Genomic DNA, 21,244 nt, shown 5'->3' with positions numbered 1-21,244 from the left:
TGAAAGATCTAAAGATAAACAAGCAATATTTATATCCAAGAAGCTTACAGACTAGTATGTTACATAACATCTCAACTGGATCTGTGGTTTTATTTCCTCAAGTAGGACCAGGATATATGGAAGATACCAAGAAGTAGAGATGTCTGAAAGACTGACAGACTTTATGCCCTCAGGTCCACGGCTGAGTAGCTGAATAAATTACCATTTTTGACCTCAGCAGCAGGCCACATTTAAACATTTTTCTCTAATTTTCATGTTCTTCAACTCTGTTTACAGCCACCCAGGAAAAGCCATAAAGTTTATATAATGATCCCAATAGAAGAGTGAATTTAATTACCTGATGTTTTATTCTAAAATCACTGATCAAAACAGCTTGTACCCTCTTAACTGTTATTTCCTTTTTTTGTCCACTCCAGAACCAAAGTATTAAATGCTAATTAATTACTTTGCTGACTCAGGAGCTAGGGTTGTTGTTGGTTTTTTGCTTTGTTTTGTTTGTTTGTTTGTTTTTGTATTTTTTAGCTGTATCCCAACATGTAAAAGGAGAGAGAGAGAGGCACTGATTCAACTTAAATTGAGGAGGGTACCGATATGAGGCCAGCTAAGGTGTGGCCTATCATTCTGATTTCTCCCCCAAAACAAATAATTGTTTTTATTAAATTTATTTGCCATGCTACAATGGGTTAATACCACCACATTCACTATTCGCACCTAATAAAAATAAAAGAACAATTTTTTATTTAGAAGGCCTAGATGCAATTTTTGGCTCTTCATAATTTTTCACAACCTTTCAAAGAGGCAGCATTTTTCCAGTGCTGGAGGAACTCATAACTTAAACTAGGAAGTCCTGTCGAATTCAACTTGACAGAGTCACTGTGAAAATAAAGTCTATATTTCACATAATATTTATAATACACCTACTTCAAGCATTGCATTATAAAATCTAAACTATTTTACTTAAAAGAAAACCAATTCTGAGTACAGAGAGACCTGCCCAATATCTCATGTCATTAAACATAGGTGGCTCTATAAAATTCACCCAAGCTCTTCAAGACTTTGTGAGAATGACAGAAAAAGAGGCTCTCAGTAAGCTAAAGTAAGTATGAACTGCAACTTAAATAGTTATTTAATATATTTTAAAGGTCATTTAAATTTTTTGAACCATTACTCCGAAAACATTTGCTTCGTGTCCTGTAAGAGAAAGCCTTATGCAGAATATACATATGTGGTAAGAATGTAAGAGTTATTCCATTATTATAGTATTTAAAATTGTATCCTGATTATATTTTATCTGCTGGCGAACTTCCTATATTGTAATTAAAATTAATATAACAATTGAAAATGATTCAATGGAATAAGCAAAATGTGCTGTTATTAAAATGAGACCGAGCTCTATTTTATCATTTCTTTTACTGCATGATTATGTAGTGTTTCTTGAATGCCCAGAGTAACATACCAAAACAATCTAAGGTTTACAGTGTTCAGTTCTATTTCACTGAAGATTCATCATCAAATAATCTGTATCAATTAAATATTTATTAAACATCAGCAAAGAAAACAAGATTGGGTCACAAATAAAATATGAATTATTACCAAAGAATTTCAACCATGCAGACTGTGTTCTCTGTTAAAAATGTATTTAAATTAGAAATAAGTAACAAAACTCTGATGAACTCACATATATTTGAAAAATTTTAAAAGTTCAAAATAACCCATTGATCAAAGAGAAAATCACAATAGAAATTAGAAAATATTTCATACTGAACAATTTTTAAAACATGATGTATCAAACTAACGAAAAAGTTAATGAATACTTACATGTAGAAAAGAATGAAAAATTAATGAGGCAAGTATCTATGCCAAGAAGTTAAGAAAATAAAAATAAACTTAACTGACAGAAGTGATACAAAGAAAGAAGCAGAAAGCAATGCCCTAAAAAACAATGCAACAATAGAGAAGACTAAAAACCAAACAAAAAAAATATTTCTTTGCCCTGAAAGCATCTGAAATCTATGTTCTTGGCAAATTTCCAATATTCGATAAAATATTATTAACTATAGTCATCATGTTCTATATTAGAGCTCTGGACTTAATCATCCAACATAACTGCAACTTTGTACTGTTTGACCAAGATCTCCTCCTTTTCCCCACATCCCCATCTCTGTTAAAACTCTAGTTCCCCTCTCTGCTTCTATGTATTAGACTTTTTAAGATTCCACATATAAGTGAGATCATGCAGTGTTTCTCTTTCTGTATCTGGCTTATTTTCACTTAGCTTAATAATCTCCAGACTGTAGTAATCATCTTCACTATCTATATACATTATCAAATCATGCTGTACACCTCAAATTAAACAGAATTTTTATTTTAAAATAAAATAAAAAGGGTTCTTTGGGAGTTTGCTTCTGACCTAGATAGACTAATTCCCTCATGAAGCTACATAAGAAATAAAAAAAAAAGAGAGAAGGAAGGATGTTAAAAATAAGGGTTTACAAGACACTAGAAACAAATGAGGTGAGCGCAACTATTGTGATTGCTACAGGTTACTGCCTTGAGAGAGTTTCCAGGCTGTAGTACAGGGAGGAAGAAACCATGTACAGCCAGAACATTATCTGACTTGACAAGATGAAGCTGAGATTTTGGGGAGAACAGAAGGCAAAATGTCACAGAATTAGGACCAAAGAGGAGAGTACTACACAGAGAAAATTCTGGAGATCTGCAGATAAGTGCCCTGACCAAATCGACAGAGTACTGATCAACCCACGTGTGTGGGAAAAGTACCCAAGGCCAGAGAAAGGACCACATAATTAAGAGTAAATGTAACAGTGACTGGTATTCACACACAGCCAAGACCAGCACCTGTTCTTACCAGCCATACTGGATAACCTCAAGATTGATGGGGCAGGGCGTGACGCAAGCAGAAGAGTCTTGCCTCAGTAGTGAGAAATAATTGTCTGTACAATAAGCAATGCTTCCCTTCCTCCTCCAAAATACCACAGACTCAAAAAAAAAAAATAAAATAAAACTTTTCCCAAGGACCTTAACTGCATCCTAGAACGAAGCTCAAGATTTATAGGAATAAAAAAATACTTACAACCTAAAAAGATAAAATTCATTATGCCTGGCATCCAATCAAAGGTTATTAATCATGCCAGAGAGACAAAGATAACCCACAATAAGAATAATTAACAGATCAAAACCAATCAAGAACTGATGCAGCTGTTAGAATCAGTAGAAAAGAACATTTTAAAAGTTACTATAATTTAATTCCATATGTTCAAAAACTTAAGTCGAGACATCAAAGATATAACAAATAGCCAAATCAAACTTTGGGAGGTGAAAACTACAATGTTTTAGATGAAAAATACACTGGATGATATTGATGGCAGATTAAACACTGCGGAAATAAAGGTTAATAAACTTTAAGGCATAATATAGGAATTATTCAATATGAAACACACACACACACACACACACAAACAGCTAATAAAAAGTGTCAATGAGTTAGCTGTATGACAACTTCAAACAACCTGACACACATTTAAGTGGAGTCCCCAAAGTAGAGGAGAGAAAGGCAAAGAAAAAAATATTTGAAGAAATAGGCCACAGTTTTTCCAAATTTGATGAAAACTACATGTCCACAGACCCATTAATAGGAAGCTCAACAAACACCAAGACCATGAAAAAAACTACAATAAAATGCATAATCAAGCTTCTCAGAACCAATTGGAAAGAGAAAATCTTAAGAGCAATCTGAGAGAAATCTTACCATTTGCAACAACATGGATGGATCTAGAGAACATTATGTTAAGTGAAATAAGTCAGACAGAGAAAGATAAGTTCCATATGATCTCACTTATTTGCGGATTCTAAAGAAAAGAATAAGTGAATGAACTAATCAGAAACTGTTTGGGAGACAATGAGGAAAAACTGAGGGTTGCTAGATGGGCGGGGGGAGTGGGGGGTGGGGGGGAAGGTGAGGGGATTGGAGGGCAGTCGGTGACCACAGGATGGCCACGGGGTTTGAAAATTAATCTGGGGAACGTAATTTGGTGGTTACCAGAGCGTAAGGGGGTTGGGGGGTGGGGGATGAGAGTGAGGGGGATCAAATGTACGGTGATGGAAGGGGAGCTGACTCTGGGTGGTGAACACACAGTGTGATTTATGGATGATGTGATTCAGAATTGCACAACTGAAATCTATGTAATTCTACTAACAATTGTCACCCCAATAAATAAAAAATAAAAAAAAATAAAAAAATAAAAAAAAAAAAAAAAAAAAAAAAGAGCAATCTGAGAATTAAAAAAGACACATCATGTATACAGGAACAAAAGTAAATATGACATCAGAATTCTCATAAAAAATAATCCAAATGAGAAGACAGTGGAAGATCATTTCAAAGTACTGAAAGAAAAATAAATTACTGTCATCTTAAAATTCTGCATGCAGTGAATATAGCTTTCAAAAATAAGTCCAAATACACCCACAAAAACTGAAAAGATTTTATTAACAGCAAAACTATACTATAATGAATGATAAATTGAATCTTTCAGGCAGAAGGAAAATTATATCAGATGCACATACAGATCTTCACAAATTAATGAACAGCACTGAGAAGAGTAATTACAAGGGTAAATATATAAGAGTTTTTCTTATTATTTCAACCTCTTAACAGGCATTACAAACTTCCCAGGAATTACAGCATATTAAGGCTGGGGTTTTAGAGATCCAATTCAAACACCCTCACAAACAAGAAGTGGAGGCCTAAAAAGGTAACTGTATGGCTTCAAGATGAACAGGGGCTAATAACCAGGTGTAATGACTCCTGGCCCAGTGCTCTTCAACCAGCAGCACCCGGTGACCAGGAAGAGATGAGGATTGACTGCTTGCTGGGCTGCATTTCATGCTGATGCTCTAAGTTAGAGCCCAGGAAAAGAGACTGGGAGCATCTAGCAATGGTTACAGTGCGACTGGACATACTGTCTTGACAGTTGCTCTTCTTGGTCCCTGAACGAGTGACAGGATATCATTACTACTGATTTATAATTGCTGAGTGATGCTATTTTTATATATCTATATTGAACATCTATTGTTTTTGCCTACTTAGAACACTTTTTGTCTCTTCTTCCCTTTCGGGGTTGATCCTAATTAACTCTGCATTTCTGACAAGGTTGCTAGTCACAGTATACTGTCCCTCATGTCTGGGCTTTTCACTTAGGAGGGGAAAAGCAAAGCACTACTCCTCCCTTGATACCAACTTCGTGACAGACAAGAGTATTTCCAAGACTTTTCAGAATTAGAGTTGAACGATGCTCTCTTCTGCCCATGCATCACAACCTCTATGGACATGACATCAGTCCCACTGGTGGTTATGCCTCCCACCACGCAGAGCAACCTGAGACAGAGGCCAAGAGGATAGCGGAGACGGAAGGAGTAGCATGCTGACTGTCATGGTTTGGGTTCCTCCAGGGGCCGACCTTGACACAAGGATACCAGGGAAACTAGTTCATTTGGAAAGTAAAAGGAACATCAACAGGAGAGTGTGACGGTAAGACATAGAAGAAAAGGAAGGCAACATAGAGAAAGTTACAGAGCCGGTTACTGCTGTGGATGATGTACAACCCAGAATTATATTTTTAAAATTTACATGAGTGAAACAGATGACTTCTGGACTGACACACGTGCTGGCATTTGGACAGCAGCATCTCCCTGGTTCTGAGGAAAACCGAACCATAAATAGAAGATTGCTTAGTAGGGATGGAATCAGAACAAGGATGCTTAGACACTGGATTCCAATATTTAACAGCTTCAGGTTGGGCAAGCAGGAGCAAGCATCTCCATAATGGAGAATATATGCCCTGACCTCATGACTCGTTGAGCTGGGAGTCCAGTCATACTTGCTCTGGGCAGCACTGAGTGGGCCAGGCAAATTTCTCCTCTTGAACCCCTTAAACTTCTGTTTTTCTCCTCTCTCTCTCTCTCTCTCTCTCTCTCTCTCTCTCTCTCTCTCTCTCTCTCTCTCTCTCTCCTCTCTCTCTCTCTCTCTCTCTCTCTCTCTCTCCGCCCCTTCTCCCTGCTCCTCTCCCTCCCTCTCCTACTCTCCCTTTCTGTCTCCTTAAGACATTCCAACTATAGGTGGTTACTATGTATCTGGCAGTATCCTCAGTGCTAAAATGCATTATCTCATTAGTTAATCCTCCAAGCAGCCTTAGGACTTTGGTACTAGTAGTACTGCCCTCTTACAGAGGGGAAGCTGTTGCATAAGAAGGTATCACAGCGTGTGTTTATTGTATTGATTAGTGAGTATTTTGCTTGGTATCAACAGCACTCTCAGCCATTTTCCTTTGACATTACCTGAAGACGTTCAGTTCTGAGACAGGTCTACTATACCAACAACGTTTTAAACTAAGGCAAGTGGCTTAAGCCCTTTTTCCATCTCTGAGTCAGAGACAATACTCTGCAGAACCCACCTCACACATCAAATATAGTCATGAATATGGAATTCCTTTGTGGACAGGCAATTGCTATAAGATGAAAGGGTTGTGGAAGTGGGAAAAGGCATGTGTGGAAGTGTAGGTAGCGTGGGAGAGGCAGTAACGCAGGGCTTAGATGGCCTCATTCCAGGCTAGGGAGGACACACAAAACAACTTGTAATACGGTACGGAGTCTGCAGGTTGGGAAGGGGTTTACAATAGCTGCAGTTTTAAAAGGATCTGCTAAAATGTTTTCAAGAAATTTCTTGACTAAGTAGTTTGTCAATCTTTATGTTATCAACCTGCACACATGTTTCATGCTTTGCAGCATCTAAGCAAAAGCTTTAGTTAATTACCCATTAATTATAACATTCATTGAATGGCTACACTGAGGCAACCATATAATTATAGAGCAAAAAGCTCCGAGAAATTACAAGGCTGAGCATATTGGTTGATTACAATAAATCCCCAGCTCATTGTTGATGTTTGTCACCTGCTTAATGTTCCTAATTCCTTGACACGTGATAAACCATGTGCAACATAGGAAGCAGGGCCTTTGGAGAGAAAGCCTGATTTAAGGGAGAGATAAGAATATCTATGCAATGAACTAATGGATTGGGTGATATGTTCACTTCTGTTTGTCTAGCATCATACAGTTTTAGGTTAACTGCTCTAGCGGTTGTGATCTAGGACCTCCTAGATCATGAGGGGAGACTGTCTAGTATGCACAATATACTTAGCTTTGCCAGAGACGGATATGGAATGTTACAGGAGCTTATGGGACCAGTGACTTGCTGGAACACTGGAAAAAATTTCAGAAGACCTTCATAAAGGTGATGATAATTGAAGTCTTTTTTTGAATGATGATAATATTGCCAAGTATACAGGGGAGAAATGGAGGCTTTGAGAACATAGTTTTCATAAAGACTGTTAGTGAATCAGAAAAAAAATACACACAGAAAGAAAATTATAATCTTTTGTTGCATCCCCTGAAAATAATATCCTAGCTTCAAGTAAACAGATGCCGTGATCTTGATAGTTATGAACGAAGGCGATATCGACAGGAGGAAGCCACTGCGAAAGCTTATTTTTAAATGGTTAATGGTTTGATTCTGTCTACCACACCCAGGCTGTGCAAGAAACCCCTTTGTGTTTCTGGAACAATCTTATTTAAGAGCTTTCCTAGGCAAATCCTATAACTGACCTTCATGCTTGTAACAACAAAAGAGCCTCGAATCAATCTGGGGAAAAAAGTTGTAAATACGTACATGTAATTAGGTAACTGCAGAAAAGTTACTTTACATTCTCACATTGCCTTCAAGACAGTTTTGTTTTTAGTCCCCTATCTTTCCCTTCAATTCTAAAACTTCTTAGTGCCTCAGGTATTTCCACTCTATTCATTTTCTCAGAGAATGATTGCAAACATTTCAAAACTTTGGATTGACATTTTCAGTATATGGTATATGGATTTCTCTGTATTTTTTTTCCAGCTCCCGTAGGCCAAAATCAAAAATTCAGCTACTATGTAATTAATATTTACCTTTAATACCTAAGATTGGCTCATGATCATTTCTCTGAGGAAACTGAAAATTAGTAATTGAGTGTATTACATAGCTTAGAGCTATGTAAGTAGATTTTTCATATAGAACTATGTCTCTCTTCCCAGGGGACAAAAAAAATAATTAAAAAAAAATGAACACATGGTAAAGAAAAGTGAGTCAATTGCCTTTGAGACACCATGACAATAGTTGTGTATTGTGTTCTGCACATAGTGACATCAATATGTGTGTTGAATAACTCAGAAATTTGAGACATTACTTTGACAGAAATGTGCCTCTGCTTGTAAAAGATTAGATTGGGGTCAATGAAGGCAAAACACTATCTGAGAACTCTGCACCAAGCTAAGGACATTTTGTTTTAAGACCATCCATTTTATCAAGCATTTCTCTACATGGCACTGGAAAGTCAGCACTCTCTGTTAAACTCCTGCCTGACCCAATGGCCCTATGTTTGTGGCAAAAGCCAATGCTCTCCATGGGAAGAGGGCATTTTGAGTTGAACCTCCCAAATCACTTACTGCTTAGATGCTTTCAAGAAGTCACCAGTTTCCTTAAACATTATTTTATTATTTCAGGAAAATCTCTTGTTGACATTTGTAGAGAAATGTCACTTTCATAAAATTACAAGTAAAAGTGAAGAGTTTATCACTGTTTTATCATAACCTAGACCTCTTTAGAACCCTCTATGTCAATATTGCATCCAGTACAGTGTCCAGCAGACTGTAGGGACTCAACACAATTTTTTAATGTTGTCCATCTAGCCTCTCATTTTTACCAATGAGGTTTAAGTTATGATTACACTTTTCTTACATATGTTAATCTATTTTAAAAATTAGTTAGCAATGCTTGGTCTATTACATAATTATTGAACAGAACATAGTATAACACATTCCATACTCATACTAAATAATTGAATATTCACTGTATTTAGTCAACATAACCACTCATGTATTCAGTTTCCCATTTACATAATAGAAATGGAGCTACTTCTCTAGCCCTACAGTAAAGTGCAAAGAATATAATGACATTAAAAGAACTTTGTGGATTATAAAGCTGCCTGCACAGACAAGTAACTGCCATCCTTGTGAAAGAACTTCAGTGAATATAACAGAAATATGTGTGCTACTACTTTATATTTGAGCCCCTCAAAACAATGAAAACAATGCCCAAGTTTTAAGTGGAGACAGGGGATGCTTAAGTCTAAAAAGATAGACCTTTCGTGACATTCCTCAGTTGTGGCTGAAATTGTTGGCCAACATGGCAATGGCCAAAACCCCATATTTCCATGTGGTATGTTTTGCTCCGTACATGCATAGGCTTAAAATATGTATCCCTGTTTATCTCAAGACTCGGACACCTATTTCACAATATTAGTCCCTCTCTCCTTTTAGCAACTTAGAGTATACGGGCCCAAGATGGCATACAAAGCAAGTCTTCATTTGGCCCAGATGTGTGGGCCCTGGCTGTGCTGAGAATCATATCTGCGGGTAATGACTAACTGTCCTATTCTCTACTCTCTTCTTTGAAGATTGGTGGCCAGCATGTCCTTGCTTAATATTTCCAGGTAGCCAGCCACTAGTATGTGATCATGCCAGTTTCCTTTTCCAAGGAGAGATCAACACTGTCAGCCTTCACCTTCTGTTTCCCCAAACTCACAGCATGCACACATGCCTACATCAATTCCTTCAACAGACATGGATTCATAGCTGTACTCCATGGCTTGGCAGGGATAACAGGATGAGTAAAGCACAGTCATCATCCTTCCTGCCATTTGAGTCTAAAAGGTAAATATGAAAAGTGGACAACAAATACGTTACGAAAACAGATAAGATCACTTCTTGTAGGAGAGATTAAGAGCAGACACTGTGGTCATTCAGAAGAGGGAGATGAGATAAGGCTAAGGTATGGGGGTGGGGGGTGGGAGGAAGGAGAGGTGAAGGGGAAGAATAATTAAGGGAACATAGGATTTGAAGTGATCCCTAAGAGAACACAATAATTCATGTGGGAATCATTGTCACTATTAAGATGCAGATAAAGGAACAAATTATGTTCTACAAGCATCTTTGGCTTTTTTAGCGTGACCAGCCAGTCTGTTTTATCGAGGACTGAGGATTTTCTCAGCATGCAAGGCTTTCAGTATTAAAACTGGGATAGTCCTGGGCAAACGGATAACCCTACATTCCCTACACTTTCACCCATGCCTGTGTGATTTAAGGGTGACCTGTTGATTTCATCAACTGATACTTCTTTAAAGTGTCTCCTCCTCTCTTTCACCACTTTACATAGTCTGTTCAGTTTTCATAATATCTTAGAGCTACATAACTAGATTTTTCATATAGAACTATGTGATCGCTCCAAAAGCCTTCTAGCCACCGTTTCCAGATGACAGAATGATCTTTCTAAAATACGTCTGGTCATGTCACTCCTCTGTTTAGAATTCTTCAATCACTGTTCATTACCTTCAGGACAAAATCCAATTTCTTTAGTGTGTATAATAATTATGTAGAAGGAGAGACTCTTTAAAAATCAAATTTCTATTCATCCAACAAATGTATCTGTTGAGGGTATACTATGTGGCAAACACTGTTCTAGGAGAGTGTTCGGATTAAGATGGTGAGCAAACTAAGTTCCCATCCGCTTGTCACATGCATTCTGGAGGGAAGGGGCAGACAATAAACAAATATGTATTGAGTGCATTGTCAGGGAGTAATATGTTGTAAGGCTTTCAAATAAACCGAAGGTGAATAAGAGAATAGAGGATAGTGTACTCAGGGAAAGCTTCTCTGAGTGACACCTGAACATGAAGCATGGTCTTGGGAATATTTAGGGAAAATAATGTTCTAAGAAGAGAGGACAACAAACAAGCACAAAAATCCTGAGTTGGGAGAGTGTATGCTGACCTCAAGAGAGAGAAGAATAGGAATCCCCTGTGTGGCTGGAAAGGAGCATGGGAAGATTGACAGGAAACAAGAGCAAAGAGCAAGCCAACAGCCAGAGCATGTAGAGATTTGTAGGCCATTTTAAGGACTTTTAATTTCATTCCAATGAGATGGTCAGCCACTTAGAGTTTTGAGCAAAGGAGCGACATGATTTGCATTTTAAAAAGGTGTCTCAGGCAGCTGTTGTGCAAGAGACTATTACAAGAATAGAATTGAGGGGACCATGTAGGAGGCTGTTTATTGTAGGCAGGGGAATGATACTGGCTGGGAACATGGGGTATCAGAGGTGTTAAGAGTTGGCAATGTCCCGGGCCTCACTCACCACCTAACCTCCCGCAGCCATACCTCACTGCTTGCACACTATGCTCACATCTCTATGTGTTGTTGGCTCTGCCTGTAATTTCTTTTCTTCTTTCCACATGCCTTGTCCTGGATACTTCACCTCTTTAGAAAGCCTAGTAAAAAAATCATCTCCTTTAGGAAGTCATCTATAGGTCCCAGTTTGGGTTTGATGTCCTCTCTGTGCTGCATTGCACCTGCACTTAAATTATACACAGTTGTGATTGCCTGTTTGCACGTCTGTTTATACCCCACCCAATGCTCATCATGTTTATTTCTATACTCCTCTCTCTCTCTCTCTCTCTCTCTCTCTCTCTCTCTCTCTCACCCGTCTCTCTCTCTCTCTCTTTCACACACACACACACACACACACACACACACACACACACACACACAGCACAAATGTGATGTGATCCCTTTGAAGGAAATGACTGGCATATACAAAATATATTTTGTTTTTAATAAATGAAGGAAAGAGCTTGCATGCTAAATTGAAAAGACCAGAAATCGGGCACTACTTAGAAAGTCATTATGAATACAGAGATACTTTGATCAATGAACTCATTCATTCATTCATTCATTTATTCAGTGTACATTGTTTAACACCTACTATATGTAAATATGCAGATATATGCTACGTGTTGGAGACACAATGATAATAAGTCATAACCAGCACTGGTTCCTAGTCCAATCATCAGCACATTTCAATTGTGACTGAACAAAACATTCTCAAAAACACCTAAAACTAACAGGCAAAGAGGCTGCATGGAGGCTCACACATTGTGAAATAATCCTAGATGATACCTTACAGAAAGGTCTCACTCCTGTAGCTACGTTTCAGTGATGAAGCAGAGTAAAAAATCTAAAACTGTGTAACAAATGTTCTCTATTCCAAAGGGGACAGACAAAAATTATTTTAACAGAAACCATGGAAACGCATAATTAATTATGAGTGACATGAAACCAACCGCAGTCCATGTCAGGAACAAGATATAAAATTTCAGACCTATAACAGAATGAGCAGTGTGCCCAGTATAACTCTATGGCATGGAGTACTTACTGATGGCAGATACAGAGAACAGTTGTTCTTTGTGTATAGACACTAGAAAAACCTAAACACAACTCACAGGCCAGGCGGCTTGTGGCAAATACCGCCTTGTTGTAAAAATGATACAAGACTGTTGAGAAAATCATGAGTGAACCCAGAATAAGCTGAGCTCCCAGTGCATGGCTAACCAACCAGGGGGGCACTGACCTTTCTGTTCCCACTAAGACCAGACTTTGTGGCAGGACTAGGCCCTTCTACTACACACACTGTCCAACAGCTTGCAGCTGGAGTAGACAGCTTAATTACTGACATCCACAAATCCTATGGCCAACAACGCTCATGGGGATTTCTAAAACCACTCAGCTACAGATGGAAAAAACGAATCTGCTCCAGGACAAAGAACTGCTTGGGTTCGCAAGCATCCAGGCAATCATGCAGGCTGTGAAAACCGTAAGAGCATACTGCTCCTGTCTGTGGCTGCTAAAATGATAATTAATAGGGAGCCAGGAGGTGATTGCAGTGTCTGACAATCCATTATTGAAGGACTGAAAGTTCACAGCCATCTGGAGATGGTCCAGAGCCATCTCCAAAGTGAAAAAAACCTGGGGTCCAATCATAGAGCTTTGTACTTTCTATTAAGTGATTGTAAAATCTTAAAACTAGTATCTTGTCTTTTTTTTTTTTCAGTAATGGCCTTTAATAGCATTATATACCCTGCCAGAATTGATCAAAATTATTTCCTCCCTGTACCAGTAAAAATATCCTTAAACTAGTCTCTTTGCCAGACCGTTTTCCATCTATTTGTAATGTACAGCATTATAACATATTTTCACACCTTTTTCTTCTTTTCTTTTGCCTCTTCATTTATTCTGTTCTTGTCGTTATTCCTTCAAATGCAAACAAAACACCTAGAAGAAATCTTGTGGACAAAGGATTTAAAAAGCAATTGAATTCAGACCCCTCACATTTAAGAAATTATTATTAGAGAAATTCCAAAAGTCCATGGCCTATTCGGTGTTTTCGTATATACTTCATCACAAAATTCATCACCATGCATCAACCAAGAAGAGAAGTTACCAATTTTATATTCAACCTACTATTGGTGACTAACTTCTAATTCGATTTTAGTACGATACTGGTGGGAAGGTCATCTATCACTATGTCCCAATGTTATTTTTTAATCCTATCCCAGGCATTCTTTCTGATGCTCAACTTCATTAATTTAAAGTTATTTGTCAACAACATTTATTATGCCTTGATTTCATGTAAGTGACTCTTCGTTATCATTTTTAATTAATTATATGAGAACAGAATAAAATTGTGTAATAATCGAAGAACACTGGATATCAATTATAAAAATTATTAGAAATAGTATAAACAATAAAACACAATATTCAATGCTTGCTATACGCCAGACACTATGCTCACATTATTATATTTAGTGAACTTTAATTCTTGTTCTGATATTTATTAATTTTATATATTTGAACTACTTTTTAACCTCTCTGAGACTCAATGACCTTCTATAAAAATGGTATAAAAATACGTCTCATATAGGGGTGTTGTGAGAATTAAATGAGATAAAAATGCAAAAGCAGACTACCTAATGTAGAATAAATGTTAAGTGATCGTTTTAAACATGGCATTGATAACTTACTCCTTATAAAATTGGAAAAAGAAAAAAATAATAATGGTCTGCCTATGGTTGTTTGCTTTAAAACTGTATGTCTTCACACAGTCCAATGAAGGAAAATACTAAAACCAGGAGCAGGGGTTAGAAAGGGAGGAGAAACTTAGTTCTGAACTTAGATGGTTATGTACCGAAACGTCAGGAGCTATGAACATTCAGGAGCCTGGTTTCACTTCTAGTAAGTGGTACAACTTAACGGTAGGGCCAACATGTATGCTATGGAAATGAAAAGATATTTAATATTTAATGCTTTCAGAAGTTGGCATATAATACTTTGTGTGTGTAGCTATAAAGAGCAGTTTCCTGCTATTTAAGACAGAACAGAACTTGGAGGAAAGATATTTGTAGATGGAGGTAATGAGATAGAAATTCAATGAAAACAATGGATTATTCAGATTAATATACAATAAATTATTCTTGAATTACTCTTTCTCTTCAAGTTGCCACCTTCAAAAAAACAATCATATCCTTCACCCCCACATCAATCTGTATCTCTCACCTATTACTATTTTCCTTCACAAAGTACTCACGGGTCCATGACCTTTTCTCTCATTCATTCCTTAAGGCAACTCCTACCTCCGTCTTACTCCTTGTACATTACTCAATGGTTCTATAACTGCTAATTCTAAAGGATATTTTATGGTCTTGGCATACTTGACATTTCATGCTGTTGATCAGCCTTTCACTGAAATGCTCCCCTTCTTTGTAGCCCCTGGATTCTTCTTTCCCGGTTCTCCTACATTTATGGCAACCAAAGTGCTTCTTGCCTATATGACCACGTTAATGTTGCTAATTCTCAGACTCAATATTTGTGCCTGAGCTCTTTTCAATCTATTCTTCCTACTCTGGAACTGACTCACCTTTGCAATGATTTAAAAGCGTGTCTCTATAGAAGACCTCTCTCTCAAACTACAGCCCTATTGCATGCATATCGTGGCTTGAACAAGCCAAAAACTCTTCAAGGGTCTCACAATAACATGTGCATTTGTAGTACCTTCTCAAGAAATGGCACCATCAATTAATCCTCTGGCCTGAAAAAAAAAAAAAATCCCAGATTTCTGCCTTTTCCATACTAGTCACACAAAGCAGTGTTTTCATTTCTACATACCTCTTCTCGCTGCCCCTTCTGCTCCATGCTCATCTCCACCACCGTATCCCTGGACCACTTCATTTCTCACTATAGGAGAATTACTAATGCAGACATTGTTAAACTGTTCTTAGAACTATGGGTGCTTCCGGGACTGATGAAGGCAGGGAGAAAGGAGACAGAACAATTCATCCTAAGTTCCTCATCCCTATTTCAAGCAAGTAGGCCCCCTTCTATCTGAGGTTTCAAATAAGATTTCATTTGAAAAGTAAAGACTTTTTTTCTATTTAGAATACTCTAATCATCTTTCCATATAATTCATTTTCCATACTACAGCTATTGAGCTAACGTACAAGTCTTATTATATCATTTCCTTGACAAGCAACTGTGGTACCAGGTTTTGTTCATGGAACCAAAACCATACGTGTTAAGGAGCAATAGATTTCTTAGAGGGGTTAGATCCTACACTATTATGGAAACTGGTGAAACACTCTGGAAGGTTGTTGCTTGTTCATTGTATGAGGAGCTGAAGTCATTGCAGTCACAGGACTGGCAGGAAGAAAGAAAAACTGAAGGGATAATGAGGAAAATTGGAGTCCATGAGGACAACTGAATGCACAGGGCATTCGGCCACACGTCTCTCATTGCCCTCAGTCTTGAAAACACACATGACCTGCAGAAGCCACCACAGATCCGCACACATTCTGGCTCAGGACTCAGAAAAACTGAAGGAGGAGAATTCATGACTAGAAATTCCTATAGGAAAATGTCTTGCCTATCCCAGCTTTGACAGTGCCCTAAGGAGCTCTGTCCAAATACATCGGAAAGGCCTATCTACATATAACACATGTCACCTGGCACATTCACATACAGTGTCAAGCACAGGACTGTCATCCATTCCAGGGGCCCACCGTGGCCACGGCAACAGTATTGTCAGTGCAGCCAGGGGACAGCCGGCAGTGTGGTGACCTCCCCCTGACAGCTGTAGGGCAGCGACAGGCAGAGTATGGTGATCAGTGGTTGTGTATTTGGACTGCACTAAGGTAGTTGATTCTGTCAAATACATCAGGGTGTGAGGAATCTGATGAGAGATTGGCTGTCAAGGAGACGTTTCCACATCATTCTCTCACTCTATGAAGGAATCATGAGAAGACATGTAGCTGTGAGAGAAATACCAAATTCATTTCCTGTGACTAGGAGTACATGACATCTCTTGACCATTACTATGATGTGCATTTTAGCAGCACTCCACACTGTCTTCAAGTGCAGTGTTCCGGCAAGGGAGAATCATGCTACATGATTTTAGTTTTAGAAAATAGGACAAATATCCATAAAGAATCATGCTGCAGATGTGGTCATGTTTAGGGGAAGGCAATACGGTGCTTTTACTTGCAGTGCTATGAAAAAATATTACCTATTTTGACAGTTTATAAACAGAAGATGACAGATTTCAGCGTATTTTACCATTTAGAAATTTTTCACAAGTATATATTTGCAGTCCAAATCTCTCTCCCAGTCCCCAACTCCCCTAAAGAATATTCAAAATCAATGTGTACGGTGACTTACATTTCTTCCCCTCCTGTCCCTTGACATCTATACACCCAATTAGAAGATGAGTTGTATGGACTCAGTTTAATCAATTATTTTCTCATTTCCACTGTAAGTCAGACCCATATTTCCTCTGACCTACAAGAGCACAAGTCAGCAACCCAGACTGAAACTTCAATATGTGAAAATTCCAGCTAAGCTGAAAAACAGTTCCTCCTTGCTCTAAACTCAAACTCTGGTTTTTATGCTGACACCTGTATTTGAGCTCTCTTCATGACTTTCATGTCCTATTATTCCCTCTGGGATTCTGTAGTTAACCTCCAAAGACTAACCACTCCTGAGTGATGGACAGCGTTTTGAGGTTTCTTTGGATGCTTCCCTCTCTGCTGGCCAATGTTTGTTCCTTCTGCGCTAGCACACATTCTGAAGTCCTCAGCCAGCCTTTCTGGAATGCAGCAATGTCTCAAGGAAAGGCTGGCCTGGCTGCCTTCTCTGTTTCCTCAAACCTGCTCCCTGTAGGTCCCAGAGGTTCCAAATATCTTATAAGATAACACATTACAAAGAAATGGCTCTATTATAGATCTTTGACAAAGTCAGGATCAGAAATCCCAGATAAGAAGACGTTAAATGTGTTGGGCAGTGGGCTATAAAGACTTTTTTTTCCCCATTGTGTTGGAAGGGTGTAGACAGAGCTATTCACTAGACATCCTGTGCCCTAGCTGTGCATTTTCCCTATGAAGCAATCCTTTCAAATACCCAGAATGACAGTGTGATCTTGCTGACACTGACTTTGGTCCAAAAGAAAATTTACTCTCTCAAACACACAATTCAATGGAAACTCACAGATTGTGTAAGTTCTTTATGAGTTATGCTGCAATACCCAAATAGAAAATGACTGTGACATAGTAAGAATTAAAATTGTCAGGACTTGCAAGATCCTATATGGTAGAATTCACCCACGTGCTGCGTGTCACCCCATTGGGTTCTCTGGAGCTGCACTGAGATTTGCTGCCACTTTCTCTTATATGTGGCCACTTCACCTCTGATTTGACTTTGCAAATATGGCTAATTAAATCAGAATTGTAATCATACAATGCACAAATTCTACCTTACATGTATAGCCTACCTAAAGTGTTGCAGACATTCAGAAGGTGCTAAATAAGTACCAACCCTTTGGAACGGTCTTCAAGATCCTCTGCAGTATCAGTCTAACCTTTATCTTCAGCCTTGTCACCTACAACTCCCATGGGAGTATTTTATGCTTCAGCTGAGCTGAATTATGAGTTGGCATTGATTTTCATTCTCATCTTTCCACTTCTGTGTCTTGGCTCTACTGCTGTCCTGATGGACTCTCCTTATGCCCACCTCTATATTTCCAAGTCATCTCAAGTCCCATGTCAAAGTTGCCTACTTCACAAATCCTTGATTATTCTTCCCCAATCTGTGCTGATGTCTCTTTCTTTGCTGAAACCTTATGCCAATTTATTAATATTGATTTGTTTTGCCTTCCTCTTAATCTGCCTTTTGCTTTTCTATCATGCGTGTCTTGCTAATTGCCACTGGACTGTAAGATTTTTAAATTCATCATTGTGTCCTTTGCAACTCAAATGTATTAGCCGATTTAAATCGTATATTTTCAAAAGGGGAGTAATCCCTTTTTAGAACGTAGAAGCAGAAGCTTCAACGTGAAGTCAGTAGGTGTGGTTCAGTAGGTGTAGTAGGCAAAGCCAAAGGGAACTTGATATATGAAGTCTGTAACAGGGTAAGGAAATTGGATTCAACAGCAACTCAAATGATTCTGATGCAGGTGGTCTGAGTGCCACACTTTGAGAAACACTGCCAAAGAGACCACACAATTGTTAAAGGGAGCAAAGGCAGGTGGTAGCCAATGTGTTCAACGGACAATTATCTGTAATTTAACACTTAACTAGTTCTGGCATAATAGTACAGAAAACTGGTCCAAGTACAGAGGTGGTTAGCTATAAACAATAAAAAAAATCTCATCATTAGAAAAGTGCAGTGAGGAGAAATTACACTGGACAAATGTTCTACACAACTTGGGAAATGGACAATATGTAGAATTCTTTTTTAGAAAAAATTAAGTAAATAAACTTTACTTAACTGATTCTGTTGGCTTTCAGAATGGGAGGCAGATATTTCACATAGATACTACCCTGTTTCCCCGAAAATAAGACCTAGCCAGACAATCCGCTCTAATGCATCTTTTGGAGCAAAAATTAATATAAGACCCGGTATTATATTATATTATATTATATTATATTATATTCTACCTGGTCTTATAGTAAAATAAGACTGGGTCTTATATTAAATTTTGCTCCAAAAGACGCATTAGAGCTGATTGTCTGGCTAGATCTTATTTTCGGGGAAACATGGTATGTAAGAAACTTACTTAGAAACAGTTAATACAAACATTAAATTGTACAATATCAATCTAGAGCTCAAAAAAAAAAGTACCATAAGTTAGAGAAAGAGTTAAGAATGTAGGAAACAATCAAAACTTAGAAATATTAACTACTTGCAATAGAGTTATTTAATTGCACATAGGAGTTTTCTTTTAATTATGTCCAGATTTTCTGTCATTTAAAAACATACATTTATTTTAAAATAAAATTTATATCTATAACATAAAATATGTTACAAGCATATCCCAAGTTTCCTCAGGCCTGAAGAGACTGTGAGTAGAGATAAAATCACATTAACACCAATTGGTCGAATCTTGCTCCTATTTGCCTCTTTCGCAAAGGACTCCTATTCCCATGAAAAAAGTCTTCTCCATGCATCTGGGAGAATTCCACAGGTGTTATAAATTCTCAGAAATAGACCCTCTCTTATTACGCAGATTTTGAGTTGCTTGGCATCCTCTTGGTGCCATATGTTTGCCAAGCTCCTATCATTTCTTGTCAGTCATCACCGAGTACCTGCTAGTCCACCAAATGCTGTGATCTTCTTCTACAGCCAAGTCATCGGCACCACCAAGGTGATAAACCTGCGTGGTGTTCTGCAAAATGGAGAAGGCTGCCTCTGTCTCCTTTGGTTCGTACTACATTGGAGTGCACTCTGAATGCTTTAGCTTAAGATGGACATTTTACAGAGTTTTCAGCATTTTTTGCTTACCAACACTCTAATTTTCATGGAACTTAGATATAAACACAAAGATGGCTGGGCCAAGAAGCTAATATGAATTACACACAACCCACCGCTTTCCCAAATGCTTACACACCCAGTGCACCTTTCTCCAAGAGCTTCTCATTTCTCATGTCAGTGAGCTTCTCTTGATTCTCCATTACCACCTTTGTCCAATTTCATTTATAGTTCGATAAAGGCCATTGCTATTTAAATAGATATGCTTTATTGTTCAAATTAAGAACTCTGGTTTTGTAGTGAAAATATGCTCAAGTGGGGGAAATATTATACAGTATAATGTATAAAATATAGTTATCATACATATGAGAAGCTATTTTTTTAAAAGCATAAGAATTTAGCCCTTTTGGCTCTCTGAGCAGCACTGTGGTGATCAGCAAGAATAAGCGCCTTACGAAAGGCAGCAAGAAGGGAGCCAAGAAAAAAAGTGGCAATTTTCCAAGAAAGATTGATATGATATGAAAGCACCAGCTATGTTCAATATAAGAAATATTGGGAAAACACCGGTCATGAGAACTCAAAGAACGAAAATCGCATCTGATGGTCTCAAGGGTTGTGTTTTTGAAGTGGGCCTAGCAGATGTGCAGAATGATGAAGTTGCATTTAGAAAATTCACATTAATTACTGAGGCTGTTCAGGGCAAAAGCTGGCTGACTAATTTGCATGGCATGGATCTTACCTGTCACAAAATGTGCTCCATGGTCAAAAAATGGTCAACCATGACTGAAGCTCATGTTGATGTCAGGACCGCCGATGGTTATTTGCTTTGTCTATTCTGTGCTGGTTTTACTAAAAAATACAAAATGCTGATACTGAAGACCTCTTGTGCTCAGCATCAACAGGTCTGCCAATTCCAGAAGATGATGGAAATCATGATCGAGAAGTGCAGACAAATGACTTAAAAGAAGTGGTCAACAAATTGATTCCAGGTAGCACTGGAGAAAACACAGAAAAGGCCTGTCAATCTATTTATCTGCTCCATGATGTCTCTGTTAGAAAAGTCAAAATGCTGAAGAAGCCCAAGTTTGAATTGGGAAAAATCATGGAGCTTCATGATGTAGGTAGCAGTTCTGGAAAAGGTACTGGGGATGAGACAGGTGCTAAAGCTGAACGAGCTGATGCATATAAATCCCCAGTCCAAAAATCTGTTTAAAATTCAGACTTTTCACAGTGACAAATAAAACCTGCTCATGATTTTCTTTTAAAAGAATTTAATTCAGAGACTACCAACCGCATGGTAGATACTTATATAAATTATGTAGGCAATGACAGAAATAAAAGAATTTCTATAAGGCTTAATCAAAGGTTGCAAATTGATGAATATTTTTATTTGGCCTGCATAGTATGTATAACTTAAAAAATAATTGAGAATAGCTAAACAGTAAAAATAATGACAGCT

General features: G+C 38.0%; 1 pseudogene; it reads left to right on the top strand.

Annotated features, from left to right (window-relative positions):
• Positions 1–12,697: 12,697 nt before the first annotated feature.
• Positions 12,698–20,998, top strand: LOC117023140 (40S ribosomal protein S3a-like; annotated as a pseudogene).
• The last annotated feature ends 246 nt before the right edge of the window (positions 20,999–21,244 follow it).

The sequence above is a fragment of the Rhinolophus ferrumequinum genome, chromosome 6 (assembly GCF_004115265.2).
Source record: "Rhinolophus ferrumequinum isolate MPI-CBG mRhiFer1 chromosome 6, mRhiFer1_v1.p, whole genome shotgun sequence".
NCBI classification, from domain to species: domain Eukaryota; kingdom Metazoa; phylum Chordata; class Mammalia; order Chiroptera; family Rhinolophidae; genus Rhinolophus; species Rhinolophus ferrumequinum.
Note: the sequence above shows the minus strand (reverse complement) of the source record. Positions and strands in the feature narration are given on the sequence as shown.